This window comes from Aedes aegypti, chromosome 2 (genome assembly GCF_002204515.2).
Source record: "Aedes aegypti strain LVP_AGWG chromosome 2, AaegL5.0 Primary Assembly, whole genome shotgun sequence".
NCBI lineage: Eukaryota > Metazoa > Arthropoda > Insecta > Diptera > Culicidae > Aedes > Aedes aegypti.
Window position 1 is genome coordinate 387,706,152 of NC_035108.1, and position 18,245 is coordinate 387,724,396.

Genomic DNA, 18,245 nt, shown 5'->3' on the forward strand with positions numbered 1-18,245 from the left:
AAGATCCTCGACCGGTGGGATTCGAACCCACGACCCTCAGCTTGGTCTTGCTGAATAGCTGCGCGTTTACCGCTACGGCTATCTGGGCCCCTAAAGCAAGCGTCTTGAAGGTGAATTTTCAAGTTGTAAAATATGGTCTTCAGTGAAGTTGTCTTTGTTATTTTTTAAATAATTTTGAAACTTTCAGCATTTTATCTTCAAAATTAAATTAATGAAAACTTTGTAGAACTGCAATTTATAATCATATCAACCTAATATTTGTCAGAAATAAATATTAGCCATGAATTACTCATCGTTAATAAATACTGTTAAGGATCAAGAATTCACCATTCCATCATCAGCAATCATCAAAAATGAAAACCCAGTTTTTTCGTTCAAATTTAAAGAAATCTTCATAAAAATCTATCATCGCACTCCAGATAGCAAGTGGAATGCGTTGATAAATTTTCTTGAACATTGCTTAAATTTTGAGCAAAAAAACTGGTTTTGAAAATTTGTAAAACGATGATGGTTATTTTCCTCTTAAAAGGGGTATCTTTGAAAATGCTTATATAAATAAAAATGGAATGGTGTTTGTATGTCACGAAATGACTTACGAACGGGTCAGCGGATCTGAATGATTCTTTCTCCGTTTTGTTTGTCACGGGTTCCGACGTGTTTGCGTGTATAAAAATCCAAGGATATTCACCGGGAAAGCTGAAAAAACGAGAGTGAACGGAACTGTCATTTTGTATGGGACAAACCATATTGTTTTTCAACAGCCTACTTGATGGCAAGAAGAAGTTTGCCGGAACCACTAGTTCTTAATAAAATTTCAAAATTTCTGTGCATCAACTCAGTATCAGCAAAACGAATACATAGTAAAATGGTTTTCGAATGACACATCATGGCAAAGTTATTTTTGTTAGAGTTGAGAACGTAAAAGGCTTTATATTCAAGTATGAAAAATTGATAAGATTCTAGCATTTCTGTAACGCTTACAAAAATCAATCTACGATCATTAGTTGATGTTAGTTTGAAAGCGTTTCTCACTTATCCTTGACAGCATAGTTTTAGTAGAACCTGAATTCAGTCTCAAATCTCAGCGCAAATCATGTATATTAATGAATAAAATCTTTCTGACGCTCTCTGTATACGTTCTCAAATCTACGAACTGATTCAACGATAAAAAATACTTCATAAATTGAAGCTCAAGTGCATTATAATAAAATGAAATAAACATTAACAGTTGCTCTTCTACTAATGTTTCCAGTAGCAAATCATGACACATTCACATTTTATGCATGCACCATTTTCCATCGCTAGAAGTCACTGACTCATACACGCAACTTCGCACCAAACTGCGCTAAAATTCATTACTATTCACATTTCGTTTATGCACCTGTTAGGTAGCGATGCTGCCAGCAACCGTCACCATTTTTTATTATCATGATCTTCATGGCCCATCAACATGCATGGCGTGGCTTCTTCTTTCACCATATGAATGATTCAAATCTCTCCACGAGTCCAACGACCAGCTTCTTCTAGTAGTTGCAGGCAAAGACCCTTCTTCATGCACTCTGGCTCTAGGTTCGGAGATCATCACCACCTTTACCAAGAGTAATTGTTTTGCAGTTTGACGGCGGAAGACCCTGTCTTCGTGTTTCGAAGAAATGCAAAGAGGCGGTATAAATTCCACCCGAATAATGGGATCAAATTTTTCACTCTTCATCGCAACGCACTCTACGGACGACCAGTGGGCTCTTGAGGGGAGGGTTATTGTTTCGAATGGGCACCACTTGTATGCTTTCCAGAGTGGAAAGTATTTAGAACGGAGTTTTCACATGACCACAAGACGGGAGTGCTTTTTTATTGCTCCCTACCGTGGCGTTAATGATTTATATGCGATTTTAATGAGAAAACAACGGGTTAGTCTCGATTGTGGTCATCCCTGGAGAACTATTTTTTCGATATCATTGTTTGATTTTGATAGAATACTACTTGATTGTACATTACGGTAATAGACTGATGAACCATTTATGCATTTTATTCAAACGCATGGGATTTTCATCACGGGTGGCCTAATGTTATCGAAGATTGTGCTACTTTTCCCCAAATGTCGTTTTCCCGAATATCAATTCACCGAACGCCAATTCCACGAATAACCCGTTTTCCGAAAAGTGATACAGCTCAAAAAGGTGTAGGAATAGATAGGGCTGTTCAAAATTAAGAGAGTTTTAGAATCTAATCTCCCAAATCTTCTATGAATATGAATATGAATAGTAATCGTATGAATAGTAATCATACGAAAGAAATAGTGTTCTGTAAAATTTTCAGCACTTCCGGTGATGATTTAATGGTGGTCGAAAGACAATGTAAGTTTATATGTAAATAATTATGGAGAAGTGTTGGAAAATGTTTCAAACACGAAAGAAATGAAAGATCAAATGTGTATGCTACTTTACGCTCAATTCAGGATTATAGCCCTGCTAAATTCCGAAAAATCTTAAACACAGTTAGCTCAAAAATGACCTGTTTCTTCAGAAACTTTCTCGATTATAATTTAAAGAATAAGTTTAACAATGAGAACATAAATTTGTTCTTCCATTACAGTAGTAACATGTTTGGATTTTTTTCAAAAATTTCTCCAAAGAAATCTCTTTATAAACCTACATTGTCTTTAGGCCACCGTTAAATATTCACCGAACAAGCCAAACATTTAAAAACACACTATTTTCATCATAGAATGGTAAAAAAAAATATTTAACTCCCTAGTGCAGGAATAATCTTTAGTGGTAGGCTGGTTAACTAGAACCCAGACAGGAATAATAACAGGTGATCGGCTCGCTTACCATCCACAAATATATTAAGTAATGACAAATATGAGTTACCAAACTTTTAAGGAAAATGGGCTATTAAGGAAACGGGGTATTTGGGAACTGGCATTCGCGGAAGTGGCGTTCAGGGAAACGACATTCGGGAATTCAACATTGAGCATGAGCATGAGCATGAGCATGATTAACCGCCCGCAGTTGCTACTCCGTTATTGCAAGAACAGCTGAACTTGCACAGGGAACCAACAGACGCTCGGGGTCAGTAGCATCCTCATTGTGTAAGTACCGATGATGTCAATATTATAACATACAATAACGGCACCGGCTGCGTCCGAATGCAGGTCAATTTGGGGATGGGAGGGTAATGTTGACGTGTTACTTGCTTTAAGGAAGACGTTGAGTCCTCTGCACTTGCACAAGTCAACATTGGGAATTAGGATGTGGGAAAGGGTTGGGTATAAAATTGTGGTAAACGATAAAGATATAATTTAAAATGAATGTGCCTAGCCGGTTTGTACACCAAACAAGTGTTCGTCGCTCTCCCCCTCAGGAGCAAGCATCGTGATCTAAGGATCAATCACTTAAAGACATTCTGAGAAAAGTAGCACAATCGTACTCGAATTCACCGATTTCTCACGTAATGACAGTTTTCGGCTCATCCCACATCCTTTTAATGTGGTTATCTCAAACTTTTATATAAAACGTGACACTACGTTGGAAATAAGCTCTCGCCATTCTGTTGCAGTGGGCAAAGCGAAGTTAAAAATGCGTTTCAAACAAAAATTTAATTTAATTTCTCGACTCGTCAACGATTTAAATGAATTGTAGATTGGAAAAGGTCTTCAGATTTTATAGGTGGCAAAAGAGGGCCGGAATCAACAGAAACAAATCTCCAGGAGAAAAGACTTCAGCGTTTCATCTAGTAATAAGTCGCGAATATCTGTAGACTTCATGCAAAAAGTTGTTCGAATGATTCCTTCCCGAGCAAAGCTTGAGATGATATTGAAAACTAATTTTGTGAAACTGAATGTTGTGATGTCGCGAGTTTTGATAACTCAGTTTGCTGTCATTTTGGTCGTCTTAACGGTTAAAATTTCAAAACTGAGAGCAGAAAAATGTTCCCATGAAATCAAATTGAAAACTATTTTTGCTGTCAGTTACAGCAAGTTGAAAACTGTTTCTGCTGTCATGGAGGGCAAATTGAGAACTCATTTAGATTAACATATTTTAGATTGATATTGAAACGAGTTTGAGAGAAAATAAATGCTTCATTTTGATATTATCATAGTGTTTATACATGTAACACGAATAAATTTATAATAAAATGAAATGAAAATATCACCAAAAATTTTAAATGATAGCAGAACGAAAATAAAATATGATATCTAATATTTCAATGACAAATTGATATCAAATTATGATATCAACTTGTTGCTGAAAACAGAATATGTGTTCGACTTGCTTTCATTTTGATGTTGGACTTTGCTCGGGTTGAAGGCACTCGTCATCAGAAAGTCCTGATTCCTGTTGAGATTTGGTCACATATCTTTACAGATATTCCCCCTTGAACTTGAAGCTCTTCTATGGTCATTACTCTTTAGGTATTTCATCAAAGGATTTGATTTTAAAAACAAAAAGAATTCAAGAGCTTTATCGGGAATTTAAGTATAGGTTTTTTCAGCTACTCCATGAAATATTTAAAAAATTTCTACTGGAATGTTCTTATGATTTTTCCAAGGTATTCTTTAAGAATTCTGCTTTAGACTGTACAACATATTACTTCTTCTTCAATTGCTTACAAAATTACACTCTATAGATTGTTTCAAAAATTTTGCCCCAATTTTAACAGTTTTTTTTTTCAAAAGTGTCTTTCAAATGAACATTCGTCGTAAGACTTGCTTCGGACATTCCTTTAAGGATTCTGATTCTACCATAAATAACTATAATTTTGTTTATCGGACTCGTTTTCTAAGGATTTTTCCTGAAAATTATAAATTAAATACATCCAAGGATTTATTTTACAGATACATATCAAAAATCGTTAAGAATTTGAGACTTTTCTTTTCTCTTAGAATTTTTCAAGAATTCACACAGACGGCAATTCCTCTGGTGGTCTAGATACATCTTCAAGATCAATAAAATTCTTTCAAAAGTTTGCTCAAACAATTATTTGATTATAGCTTTAATTTAACTTCCACAGAAGCTACTTTTGTGATTCCTTAGAACCTGGCCATTCTTCCATCGCTGGAAATGAATTGGCTGATGAGCTAGCTCGCGATGGAGCATCGCATGACTTCATTGGCCCTGAGCCGGCTATTCCAATTTCGAAGTGCTGGGTGAAGCTTCAGATAAACTCTTGGGCGGCAACTCAGCACAAGCAATATTGGAATAGTTTGGAGTCGTGTCGTCAAACAAAATTGTATATTACTGAGCCATCTCCAAAGGTGGCGAAGTATTTAACAAATCTGTCAAAGCAGAATTGCAGTCTCTTGGTCAGAGCGTTGACAGGCCACTGCTGACTCAACTATCACATGGCAAATATTCAGCGTGCTGACTCATTTGTGTGTGATAGTTGTGACTCCGATTATGGGACTTCGTATCACCTGATATGTAACTGTCCAGTTTTTGCGCAAATGCGATTCCAATTACTTGGTAAACACTTATTAAGTGAAACTGAATACAGAAGCCTGAATCTTCAGGACATTCTGTTATTCTTAACCCGCTGTGGTAATGAGCTATAGGCTCTCTTTACGCTCATGCGTTTTGCAGTGCCCTTTTTAGGGCGCTGTTTGAACCCATTGTGGTATGGAGCTACATGCTCTCATTTCGCTTATGCGATCTTCCCTCCCACTCCTATTTCCTCCCATCTTTCCCTTCCCTTTCCTCTCCCATCGGGTAGATGATGAAATAGGCTCAAATATGGCGATGGCACAAATCTCCCAACTGGTGGGGAACGTGCCTTTGGAGCCGGCCTTCTGATACCTGATGACCGTGAGACAAGGATAAAAATGAGTCGAAATCAACACGTTGTTTTCTAATCTTTTATTTATTGTTCTCTAGTTTGAAGAAGTAAGGACTAGGATTCTGATGCATGAAAAATATCGGTGTCACTTCCCGACTTTATCAAGAGATCCGATTTTGACTGATAAAGGGGCGCGCCTGCGGAGAGTGTACCCACCACACCCTTCAAAGGGTTTAAAAAGCGGAACCTTTCAATTAGAATCCTTTCCTGTGATCAAGTTAGGAATGACAACTGTAAAAAAAACGAATACTTTATCACTTCTCGATAGTGACAAAGTAACACGACATGCACTATACAAAGGACACGGGATATACTACAATAGATCAAATATTGGTCGCTGTGGTTTATGTTCCGAACAGAGCACGTTAATTCGCCTTTTGGACATATAGGGCTTTTATACGGCTGATATCGTTTATTATTGTATGCGTTTAAAGGTACGTTTGTTTGTTAGTTTTAAAGAATGGCCGATCGTATGAATCATCATCTTGAAATTGTATAATAAGCATGGTTTGGATTCAGTGCGCATCGTACCTTCGTGCTGTGCGTACACGAATTCTCTCTGCTCTTGGAAGTTTTCTTAAAAACTACCTAAAGCAATAAAACAGTACTTTTCAGTGCTACAAAACAGTACTTTTCAGTGCTAAAATTAAAAACGGTACTTTTCAGTGCTACTAAAACAGTACTTTTCAGTACTACTTTTTCTACTATTGATCCCTTTACGATCCTTGTTTGGACCCGTGCCTTCGATTTTTCGTTGGACCCGTTGGCGAAAGCTAGCGGTGGTAATCCTGCTTGGACACCGTCTTGGGAAAAAACCTTTCGAAGGTCACGTCTTCTTTCGTTTATTAATTAAACATGGTATCAACAACTAACAAAAGGAAGGGTGAATCTCTGAATTCACTACTTCCTTCCAAAAAAGTGGGTTTTAAAACTGTCACTACACGTGGCAAGAATGGAAGAAAGGACGCTTCCCCGGAATGCGAACTTTCTTCCAAGGGTGAAATGAATAATTGTATCGAAATGAGCAATCAGTTCGATGCTCTAGACAAATTTTCCGAACACCAAATCGAAGCAGCCTCTAGCCCAGGCTCTTTGATTCAAGTGAGGAAGCAAAGAGTGCCGCCTATCGTGGTCAGTTGTTCCGAATTTGGGGGATTTAGGCAGGAGATCTTGAACTCCATTAGGGGAATCAAGGTCTCCTTCCAAATCGCAAAGAAAGGAGACTGTCGCGTTTTGCCGGAAACTCTTAAAGATCGTGAGCTTCTTCTCAAACATCTTGAAGAGAAGAAGCACAAATTTTTCACTTATGACGACAAAACTGAACGTTTGTTCAAAGTTGTCTTGAAAGGCCTCTCAAGTGACTATAAATCACCTGAAGAAATCAAAAATGGAATAAATGATTTACTTGGATTTTCCCCAGTCCAAGTAATCATTATGAAAAAGAGAACCCAATCTGGCATTGTTCGGAAAGGGCTTTCTCAAGAATTTTATTTAGTTCACTTTAACAAAAAAGAACTAAATAATATTAAAGCTTTAGAAAAAGCAAAACTTTTGTTTGATGTCCGTGTGACATGGGAACATTTCCAGAAACCTGGAGGAAATTACCAGAACCCCACTCAGTGCCGTCGGTGCCAAAAGTGGGGTCATGGTACAAAAAATTGTCGCATGGATGCTAAATGCATGATTTGCGGAGGTTCTTCTCACGCCAAAGACGTCTGTTCAGTGAAGGAAGATACCACCAAATTCATATGTTGTAATTGTGGGGCTAACCATAAGTCCAATTTTTGGAATTGTCCTTCACGCAAAAAGGTCATTGAGGCTCGTGCCAGGCAGATGAAAGATAATATCCGTTACGATAACGGTCGTTTCCGGAATTTGCCTGGTAGAGTATCGAACAATGCTCATTTTTCAGTTAACGATCGCTTGATCATGAATCATACCCATCAGGAAGATCATAATCATGCTAATTCACAAACTAATTTTAATCCGTCGGGTAGCCGTTCGAATCTTTCTATTTCGAATGTATCTACCCACGGTAAATCCTTTGCCGATATCGTAGCAGGAAATTCGAACTCCTCCCCTGTTCGATCCATGAGCCATTCTACTTGTTTCAAATCAAATGGAAAAAACCCTACCGCCACAGGTAACTCCGCTTCTTCGTCTACCGGAAATTCCAATGGGAAATCACATGACATGTCTGCCTCTGATTTTAATTTTCTAACTGAACAATTGAATCTAATGATTGATGCAATGTTCAAAGCCACCACTATGACTGAAGCAGTCCAAGTAGGTGTAAAATTTACAAATCAAATTGTTATTGGATTACGTTTTTCTAATGGATCCAAATAATAATTTAAATATTTTAAATTGGAATGCTCGTTCTCTGAATGGTAAAGAGGACGAGCTGTTTAATTTTCTTACGGTTAATAACGTGCATATAGCAGTTATTACCGAAACGTATTTAAAACCTGGATCTAAACTCAAAAGAGATCCTAACTTTTTTGTTTATCGTAATGATCGACTTGATGGGGCATGTGGGGGAGTTGCAATCATCATTCATAGGCGTATTAAACATCAACTGTTTTCATCATTTGAAACTAAAGTTTTTGAAACTTTAGGTATTTCTGTTGAAACACAGTTTGGTAAATATACTTTCATAGCTGCCTATTTGCCTTTTCAATGCTCTGGGCAGCAAGTTAATTTGCTCCAAACTGACTTGCGAAAATTGACTCGCAATAAGTCAAAATTTTTTGTCATTGGTGACTTTAATGCCAAACATCGGTCATGGAATAATTCTCAAAGTAATTCCAACGGCAGAATTTTATTTGATGAGTGCTCTTCAGGATATTTCTCAATTCCATACCCTGATAGTCCCACATGTTTTTCCTCTTCTAGAAATCCATCTACGATTGATTTGGTCTTAACCGACTCTAGTCATCTTTGTAGCCAACTGATTACTCATGCTGATTTTGATTCTGATCATGTCCCTGTTACATTTCAAATATCCCAAGAAGCGATTCTCAATCCTATCAGCTCCACTTTCAATTATTTACGAGCCGACTGGAATATATATAAAACGTATGTTGACTCCAATCTTGATGTTAACATTTCTTTAGAAACTAAACTTGATATTGACAATGCTCTTGAAACTTTAACAAATTCCATTGTTGAAGCCCGGAGCATTGCAATTCCAAAATGTGAATTAAAATTTGAATCCGTGATTATAGACGATGATCTTAAACTCTTGATCCGTCTTAAAAACGTGAGGAGAAGGCAATTTCAACGCACTCGCGATCCTGCTATGAAAACTATATGGCAGGATTTGCAGAAAGAAATCAAGAAACGTTTTGCTCAATTAAGAAACAAAAATTTTGAAAATAAAATTTCTCAATTGGACCCTGGCTCTAAGCCCTTTTGGAAATTATCGAAAAGCTTGAAAAAACCTCAGAAGCCAATACCGGCATTGGAAGAGGAAAACAAATTATTACTAACTAATTTCGAAAAAGCTCAAAAACTTGCTATGCAGTTTGAAAGTGCGCACAATTTTAATTTAGGACTTACTAGTCCAATTGAAAATGAAGTTACTCAAGAGTTCGAAAATATTCTCAATCAAGAGAACGTTTTCGAAAATACCTGGGAGACTGATTTGGAAGAAGTGAGAACTATTATTAAAAAATTCAAAAACATGAAAGCTCCTGGCGATGATGGAATTTTCTACATCCTCATCAAGAAACTTCCAGAAAGTAGCTTATCATTTTTAGTTAATATATTTAACAAATGTTTTCAATTAGCATATTTTCCTGACAAATGGAAAAATGCTAAGGTTGTTCCAATTTTAAAACCAGACAAAAATCCTGCAGAAGCTTCTAGCTATCGTCCAATCAGTTTGCTTTCCTCCATCAGTAAACTTTTTGAAAAGGTTATTTTGAACAGAATGATGGCCCACATCAACGAAAATTCAATTTTTGCCAATGAACAGTTCGGATTCCGCCATGGACATTCGACCACTCATCAACTTTTACGTGTAACAAATTTGATCCGTTCCAACAAATCTGAAGGCTATTCTACTGGTCTTGCTCTTCTAGACATAGAAAAAGCATTCGACAGTGTTTGGCATGAAGGTTTGATTGTAAAATTGAAAAACTTTAATTTTCCAACATACATTGTTAGAATAATTCAAAGTTATCTGTCAAATCGTACACTTCAGGTTAATTATCAGAACTCCAGATCTGAAAGACTTCCTGTAAGAGCAGGTGTTCCTCAAGGCAGCATTTTGGGACCAATATTATACAATATTTTCACATCTGACTTACCTGAGCTACCTCAGGGATGTCAAAAATCTTTGTTTGCGGATGACACAGGCCTCTCCGCCAAAGGACGAAGCCTGCGTGTCATCTGTAGTCGATTGCAAAAAAGTTTGGATATTTTTTCTTCATACTTGCAAAAATGGAAGATTTCTCCTAATGCTTCCAAAACTCAACTAATAATATTCCCACATAAACCAAAAGCTCTTTATTTGAAACCTTCAAGTAGACATGTTGTCACGATGAGAGGGGTTCCAATAAATTGGTCAGATGAAGTTAAGTATCTAGGGCTCATGCTAGATAAGAATTTAACTTTCAAAAATCACATTGAGGGCATTCAAGCCAAATGTAATAAATATGTAAAATGTCTCTATCCCCTTATTAATAGAAAATCAAAACTTTGTCTTAAGAACAAGCTGTTGATATTCAAACAAATTTTCAGGCCAGCCATGTTGTATGCTGTACCAAAATGGACTAGCTGTTGTAAAACCAGGAAGAAAGCTCTGCAGAGAATTCAAAATAAAATTTTGAAAATGATTCTGAGGCTTCCTCCCTGGTATAGTACCAATGAGTTACATAGAATATCCAATGTTGAAACATTGGAACAAATGTCAAATACAATCATTAATAATTTCAGGCAAAAATCGTTACAATCTTCTATTGCCACGATTAATGCGTTATATGTTTAGGTTAAGTATATTAAAAACGTTTTTTTTTTCTCTTATAAGCAGGTGAAATCAACTCACCTGTAAAAAAAACTGAACTGCTACGGCAAATGAAATGTAATATGTTGTTAACAAAATGTTAATTAAATCTTAAATTTGTTTTACCAAATTAGGATGATAGTGTTGTCAAATAACACAGAACACAGAAATGAATGTAATGTTTGGAATGATACTAATAAAGAAATTAAAAAAAAAAGCATGGTTTGGATTAAGAATCTTAGCCATACTTAGTTTGCAAATTTATTTAATTATATAATTTTGAAGTGCATCGTATTTATTGTGCGCTGACGATCTTGGAAGAATGTTTATTCATTGGATAATGTGAATGACGTGATAAACAATATACGAAATATTTCTCACTTAACCCACCGTCAGCCGCCTTAGTGTACTGAGTACACGCACTTTGCGAAAAGCTGAAAAACACTTTTGAAATCTCTTCAAATTGATCCGGGTGTTGGTTCTATTCCAAGATCTACTCTTTGTTTTGCTTGTACAGAAGAAATTTTTAGAAAAAATCTACGAAAAATATTCGAAAACATCGTGTTTTTAACCTAAGTTTTTACGCGTGTACTCAGTACACCAGTGCGACCGCTCGTGTAACTTTTTTTTGTACCGGGCCCGTTAAACGAGCGGTCGCATCGTGTACTGAGTACACGTGGAGCATTTTGATTATGAATCAAAAACTAGGCAAGATATAATATTAATGTCTTCGGCAAATATCTTCAGTTCAACGGCACCAATTGGTCAGTGGACAAGTTTGAAAACATTCTAAGCTTCTGATGGCCAACGTATTGTTCGGATATTTTAGCAAGATCATGTCTTCGGCAAAGTTGTTCAGTAGGTCCAGGACTAACATTGTCAATTGTACATAACAAATCAGATATTGTATGATGCCACGAGATGAATTAAGAGATTATAGCAAGTATGTAGTATACAAATTAGGAAATTTACATTAACTCTTTTGTGCACTGAAGAAAGCGGACGTAAGACTATGATAACATTTGCTTATGGAATTATGACACAAGAAAAATCTTTCAAATTGATTAGACCATCGTATGATTTTCAGCAGATGTTGTTTCCATACTACCCTTCGAAGGAAATTTGTAGGATGATCTCATGAACACAGCATTGACATGATAACAAAATTGTTAGTCTTATGAAATAGCGGTCTGATCCATTCGGGATTCATAAGCGTTCTTATGACATTGATAGTCGCATAAATCTCACTCTAGTTGTATTAAATGCACAAGTGTCTTATGCAACAATAAGAAAATAATAATATAATGTGTTAAATGAGATATTTGTATATTTTAAATATAAACCAAATCAAACTACATTGAAATATCGATATTTAATCGATACATTGTTTGTATTTACTATACAATGGTGGAAAGAATAGAATGTAAAAAAATATGAGTGTTTTGAATACCTGCACTGACGGGTGATTTGCCTGAACTAAAGTACATGCAGCTACGGCTGTAGTAATGAATTTAATACGCAATTTATTCCACATTATTCGATGTCTGATAACTCATAACTCTTTGTTTAATCACTTTTTATGTTTTCTCTTTCACAAAATTTACTTTTACTAGTTGAAATTAGGCATTTCATATAATGTCCGGAATTTTAAATCACTGACTCGTAGTCCCGGTCACACCGCAATACACTTATTTCCATTGTAATTTACAATGGTAATGGCTCCGAAATTCCAAGTACATTCTCAGTAAACAATTATTCTAAAATACATTTTATAACATAGGTTTTTTCATCAACCAAACCTTGTAATGTCTAGTTTGTGCGTTCATCGATCGTTGAACTTGAGCTCAAACGAACCGCGATGTGAAATGATGTCCAACAAGAACAACTTGTTTATTTTTAATTTTATTATTTTTTGCAGTGATAGCTCGTCATAATTATCCCACTCGGAAAGCCTCGTTGGATATATGTACGACTTGTGCTGTAAAAATCATCATTCTGCAACTTGTTGCGTGACCTACTATTTACTCGTGTCGTCAGCGGCGCGGTTCCCGTTTCACCGTCTGTGTGCAATTTGCATCGAAGAAGCCCAAGCAATCGTGTTCGTTTTTTTCCACGTGTCGTCGGTGGTCTTCTTCTTTCTGGCGTTACGTCCCCGCTGGGACTGAGCCTGCTTCTCAGCTTAGTGTTCTTATGAGCACTTCCACAGTTATTAACTGAGAGCTTACAATGCCAATGACCATTTTTGCATGCGTATATCGTGTGGCAGGTACGAAGATACTTTATGCCCTGGGAAGTCGAGAAAATTTCCAACCCGAAAAGATCCTCGACCGGTGGGATTCGAACCCACGACCCTCAGCTTGGTCTTGCTGAATAGCTGCGCGTTTACCGCTACGGCTATCTGAGCTCCCCTGTCGTCGGTGGTGTGGTTCCCTTTTAGCGCGCGATTTGCAGGGCAGAGTGGTAGTGTGTGGTCATTTGATTCTGTCCCGTGTTCTTGTGAAACGAGCGATTCCACAAGGTCAATCGAGTCCGGTTCGCATTGTGTGAATGCGAAAAGATATTCGTGTTCAGTCGAGGATGGATCACAAACTAGTGAGCTCGTTTCATGCTTGTGATTACACATTTATATCGAGGCAACGATACTTTTTGTATTTTACAAACAAACTATGAATAGTTCGTCACAACAAGTGAGCCTTATTATGTTTTAAATAATTCTAATATACATACACCTTTCTTTTTTTTGTCGTTACTAACAATGACCTCTGAATAGTTCGACATTACACTGCAGAACACGATTTTGTCTCAAGGTACCAAAAAACCGCTATTCACTTAAATAAGAGTTGCTGAATCTATTGCCGTTTTCAAAAATTTTATAGCACGTCTAGTTTTTAAGATATTGACTGCTGAAAAATGCAAAATTTGACTATTTCAGGCAAATTGCACGAAATTGAATGATCACTTGCTTGAAATTGAATGATCTACAACTTTGCTGAAGCATGTATTCTATAATTCCTACAAATAAGAAAGTGAGTAATACCATTTCTATGAAAATGTGGACCACCCTTATTTTTAAAAACACCAAACAAAGGGCTTTACTAATACAAACTACTTTGTAGAAGACCGTTTTCGTCTAATGTTTCATTTTAAAGCTCAAAATGCATCTTTCCGCATGAAACTTCTTTCTGGACCACTGTGCATTGATATCTACAGTCAGCCTATCGCTTCTAAAACCTCAATTCGACCGCTGGGGTGTGCTGCTGTCGTCATGATGATGGTTTCCGAAGGCAATGTCAAACTCATTCACGATTTCAAATCACTCGAAACGAAATATTTATTTTACCCGCTTAAGTGAAGTAATGTATGGAATTTATTGAGATCCACAGGTAGAGAGTTCATTTCTTCACACGATAATATTTTTGGGGGTATCGAACAGTATGTTGCGTTTTGCGCTTGGAGGCCTTATGATATTATGGTTGCATTACAACTTATTTAGATATATTACAAAAGTAGAATTATTCGATGGTTTGTAAGATGAGTACATGATTTATTCTAAGCAGAATCCTTCACAAGAACTACAGGAGCAATTTAAAATCAAACGAAAGTAGAGCAACCATTTCCAATCGTTTTAAAAATTAAAAATATGTCATAACAAGAAAAATCTATTTTTTGTCTAAGAGGCAAGATCTAAACTACCTACTACCTACCTGATGACTTAACGAGTAATGCACTTTGTTTAATCATAACAAAATCGATCACCTCGTATACTGAGCCATTCATCAATGATGAAATGCACCTTGTACCATGACCGTTGTCAATAACTTTTTGCTTGACACTTGTACAGCTAAACGGTACCGTAATTCATTTTGATTCGAATACCGATTCTGTTTGTCCGCAATGTTTCTGCAGCTGCTATTCCAGCACATCTATTCAATTCCATCCATCATAAATAGGTACCGACACGCGCGTGAACCACGCTACGCCACGCTACATCACATCGCGCGCTGATTCGCGTCAGCCGCATCATTCGGTCAAGCTCGTGTCCATGCGTTCAGTAATCATGTGCATCGCGACTTTAGATATGTAGTCACAGACAAACATACCTCATGGAAACCGGAAAAATGCAACCACCATCTAACATATCGAAGTACCTACTAGTGGCACAGCAAAAAATATATTAATGTCGGCCAACTTTTTTGATGGATGTGTATCAAGAAAACGACGTTAGTGAATTTGATTACTTCGGTTTTACAACAATATACCGCTCAAAGTGTCATCGGATTCGAGCGACGAAAGTGCCAAGAAACCCATTTCGGATTAGCAGCACCAAACTTGTAGTAAATTGCACTCACACCCCTCAGCGTTGTGAGATGACCAAGAGTTTTTGGACGCAACTTTCACTCGCTAGACCAGAGGTCAAATCCCGCTCAGTTTTTTAAATTGTTTTTATTGATTGCTAGACCCTGATTTTCAGCAGTCGTCGGTTGATTTTGTACGTTTAAAAGATGCAATTGTTAATCTGATTGATGTGCAGCTGAACTGACATGACATTACTATTTTTTTTTTTGCTGTGATGAAGCACATCGCCAACTTGCCACTCATGGCTATCATAGTTGTACAGCTACATTTCTATGACCACTTAGTGCGCTCTTTTTCATACCATTTGCAGTGCGTACCCCATTGAAGCTATTCAACTAGCTGCTAATCAATATACGATTTCGAACAGCTCGAAACACACTCTTGTAACAAGTTCCTACCGTGTTATTAATAGTGTTCATTTGCCACTTTTTTTTCGCTTGTGCCGGACAATTGATATTGGAACCGATCATTGGAAAGGCTCTTCCTGTTTCGGACGAGATTCGGGCATTTCACCAGCAAAAGTGTAACGGGTTAGCAACCTTTCGACACCTTCAATTAGGCTCTTGGGTTTTTTGTCAGTGTTGCAAACGAATGATCCAGCCAATTGAAAGCTATTGCAGTTCTAACCGAATCGCTACGGCTGCGCTATTGAATAGATTTGGGGGCAGTTGAGAAAAACGAATCGCCATTCATCGTTTCACGTTGCCAAGAGTGGGTGGAAATGGCTCGTGGAGCTATAATAAAGTGATGCATCGCTGCCGATAAAATCTAGGTGTCGATGGATGTCAGTTGCACAGGCGGTGAAGTTGATTGAGAGATAATTTGCTGAATAAGTTGTTCGTTTTTTTTGTGTTATGTAGATTAGCTCTTACGTAATGGACATTAAGCAAGCGGCATCGAAACGGAAAATTGATCAGATGAACCTCGCGATTTGATGAAGATCGAAGCTAGCTCGGATATCTTACATGGAAGTTGATTAGGATCGAATATTTTTGGAGTTCGTTTTACAAATTTGTATTTGAAATGCCTTGGACTTCTCATAAATACATGCTCGCACTTTTATTATTTGTGAAATAATTATAATCAGCGAAGTCGTCTAAAACATGTTACGTGTGGTCTACAAAAATCAATTACTACCGATCCACCTTTTCTTTCGTGCACGACAAACGTTTTCCTTCACACTTGGCCAACTGTTTCAATGGAGATTGGATAATCTCGTTCGGCAAATTACTCGCAACAAGATGTTTAGCCCATTTACGCGAGTTTGATTCATTCCAGCGAATCGTGCAACAATCTTCCCAATCAAAACAATACGATATAATTGGCTCCAATCAACACACCACAATCATCGATCGCACCAAGTGGTGGCGGTTGCGGCGTCCATTGGAAATTCTAGCCTTACTTTCACGAGCACATTGCACAGAGCCGGGCACACGATCCACCCGCTGTTTCTTCTTGGGAAGCGGTTTAAATCCGGGGCTTGTTTTATTGTATCGGCACCCATTCGTCGACCAGTTTATTTCATTGCGTCCCGAAAGAAATTCCGTCTTCATGCGACCTTATTTCCCGCGAAGCAATCAGTGGTGGGCTTGGGGGAACTGAGAAGCTATTTTTGGTATCCAGACGAGGGGAATATCACATATGAACCTTCAACCTTTATCTCATCGGTCTCAGGTTGTATGCACTCTTGGAGTCTCAAAGGGAGAAAGGTAAATACTCCATTGATTTCTTTCCATCGAATCCCCATCAATCGTGTAAATCACCTTCTCGGAATTGATGTTTACGGGCAATTTGTCACGGAGTCCCCTTCAGACACACGCCGAGCCCGAAAGTGACCAATCCGGGCAGCCAGTTCCCCTCCCGCCATGGATGGGAGTGAATGTATCCCGCTTGGAGTGAACCAAACAAGTTTTGCCTTCAATTCGGGCAAGCCGCTCGAAAACAGGTTTAAAACCATGCGTTCGCGGTTGGTTTCGGTTGCGGTACCTACTTAACCCTTTGGCAGTGTTTTGGGGTCAAAGTGACCGCAGAGCATTTTGGAGGGTTGTAACTGTTTTGTTAGTAATCTCCATTCACGATTCGTTTCCGCGATGTATTTGATTTTTGCATAATTATATCTTCAAATATTTTGTAAAATAGTTATCTAGAAAAATGTCTATTCATACTTTATTTTAACCCCAAATAACGCGATAACTTCGCGAAATTTTAACGCATTTACCATTTTTTTAACTTTTTACAAAAATACAAGAAAATTGAACAGGGGAATGGAGCGGTGCAAATTATCTTTACATTAAAAGACCAAACATTTTGAAAATTTGGTGGCTTATATCTCAGCAACAGTTCCACATAGAATCAAACATGAATTAGTAGTTTACGGAACAAGTTGCAGAATGATGATTTTATTTTAGATGATCGGTATGTTGTAGATCAGGCCTGTCCAACTTTTTTGAATCTCGGGCCAAATATCAGACACAATATCGTACGGGGAGCCAAACTTTTTTTAATTCAGCAAGTTCAAAATATTTGATAAAAGCAAATAATAGTGAGAAAAATTTCTTTTGGAAAAATTTAAAATAAACATTCGTTAGTGAGATAATCTTGCCTAAAATTATATGTGAATTGTGCCCATGATTACTGCAGAATCCAATCTAATATTTTTTGAAAATTTTGCCCCGAATACTATAAAAATTCCCGAATTTTGCGAGAATTTAGCTCTGGGTTTTGTGGAATATATTCTCAGAATTCCGTCTGAACCCAACCCCTTACTCATTTCCAAAAATCCATTCTAGAGTCTAAAGAATCTGTCCTGCTCGAAATTTTGCAAAAAAAAATGCGTTAAGAATAATGCTGTGTAGTCCTCCTAACGATTTAATTAAAATCTTTTTCTACCTTTTTCGTAAGAACTTTGCCCAAGCTTTTATGTGATTCATTTATATATTTTTTTTTTGAGGTATTAATTTGCCTAATGTTTTATATAATTTTCTATGCTCAGGAGAAAGCGAGAATCAACCTAATGTTGGCCATTAGCTTTAATTGACAATTTGAT

General features: G+C 37.3%; 1 protein-coding gene across 3 annotated transcripts in view; it reads left to right on the forward strand.

Moving 5' to 3' along the window:
* LOC5564557 overlaps nt 1-18,245 on the forward strand; it is a 487,044-nt gene that overhangs the window by 1,060 nt on the left and 467,739 nt on the right. The window lies entirely within an intron of this gene.